A 1,987-nucleotide genomic window follows, 5' to 3' on the forward strand; every position below is an offset into this window, starting at 1 on the left:
CAATTTGCATTTCCCTGATGACATATGATGTGGAACATCTTTTCATACGCTTATTTGCCATCTGTATCTCTTCTTTTGTGAGGTGTCCAGGACTTTTGCCCATTTTTAAATCAAATTTTTTGTCCCTTATTGTTGAGTTTTAAGTGTTCTTTGTATATTTTAGATAGCTGTCCTTTATCAGATATGTCATCACCACCATCTAGATCTTCTCCTATGTTATCTTCTAAAAGTTTTGTAGTTTTGCATTTTACATGTAGGCCTATGATCTATTTTGAGTTAATTTTTATGAAGGGTATAAGGTATGTATCTAGATTTATTTCTTTGCATGTGGATGTACAGTTGTTCCAGCACCATTTGTTGAAGACTATCTTTTCTCCATTGTATTGCTTTTGCTCCTTTGTCAAAGATCAGTTGACTGTATTTATATGGGCCTATTTCTGGGTTCTCTGTCCTGTTCCACTGATCTGTCTTTTTTGCCAGTAGCATACTGTCATGATTACTGTAGTTCTATAGTAAGTCTCAAAGGTAGTGTTAGTTTTCTGAGTTTGTTGTTCTCCTTTAATATTGTGTTGGCTATTCTGTGTCTTTTGCCTTTTTATAACCTTTAGAATAAGTTTAATATACACAAAATAACTTTATGGGATATTGATTGCGATTGCATTGAATCTATAGATCAAGTTGGAAAGAACCACCATCTAAACAATATTGAGCCTTCCTATTAATGAACATGAAATATCTCTTCATTTATTTATTTGGTTTATTTAATCAGTTTTGCAGTTGTCCTCACATAGATCTTATATACATTTTACTAGGTTTATACCTAAGTATTTCATTTTGGGGGTGCTACTATGAATGGTATTGTTTTTAATTTCAAATTCCACTGTTTGTGGCTGGTATGTAGGAAAATGATTGACATTTTTTAAGAGACAGGGTCTTGCTGTGTTGCCCAGGCTAGAGTGCAGTAGCTATTCATGCAGCAATCATAGCTCACTGCAGCCTCTAAACTCCTGGCTTCAAGCAATCCTCCTGCTTTGGCCTCCTGAGTAGCTGGGACTACAGATACTTGCCACTGCACCTGGTTTGATTGACTTTTGTATACTAACCTTGTATCCTGTAAGCCTTTATAATCACTTATTAGTTCTATTATTGCTGTTGTCAATTCTTCCGGGTTTTCTACATAGACAATCATTGCATCAGTAAACAAAGATAGTTCTATTTCTTCCTTCCCAATATGTATACCTTTTGTTTCCTTTTCTTGTCTCATTGCATTGGCTAGGGCTTCCAGTACAATGTTGAAAAGGAATAGTAAGAGAAGACATCCTTGCCTTATTCCTGATCTTAGTGGGAAAGCTTCTAATTTCTCATTATTAAGTATATGATGTTAGCTGTGGTTTTTTTGTAAGCTCATTTCTTTCTTTATCTAGTTGAAGTTCTCCTCTATTCCTAGTTTCCTGAGAATTTTTATCATGAATGGGGTTGTCAAATGTAATTTTTCTTCTTTAGATGTGATTTTCAAATGTTGAACCAGCTTTGCATACCTGGGATAAATCTCACTTGGTCATGGTTGAACCTAAATCTTTTAATACTAACAATAAAATTGATAATTTTAGTTATTTTTGTAGATAATTTTGTAGGTGCTTAAAAACTAAATTTTACTAAACCCCAAACCCCATTAATGGCTCCTAAAACCTCACTTTTATGAATTTAATGTAATTCTGATTTTTTTTGCCAGTAATTTCTCAGAACAAGTACTCCTTCAGGAATTTGAAATCTCTCAATTTATCAAAATATTAGTATACTTTTCAGAGATCCACCCCCAAATTCATATATTCTGTCTATACATGCACACACAGATAATTTACGCCAATATTTTATGGTTAGATCGGTATAAAACAGTAGTCTCAGAACAGGGTACAAAATGTCTTTATATCTTCAATCTCATTATACAGCAAAAGAGGGAGGAGGAAATAACTAGGAGACATAGATA

This window comes from Rhinopithecus roxellana, chromosome 15, assembly GCF_007565055.1.
Source record: "Rhinopithecus roxellana isolate Shanxi Qingling chromosome 15, ASM756505v1, whole genome shotgun sequence".
NCBI lineage: Eukaryota > Metazoa > Chordata > Mammalia > Primates > Cercopithecidae > Rhinopithecus > Rhinopithecus roxellana.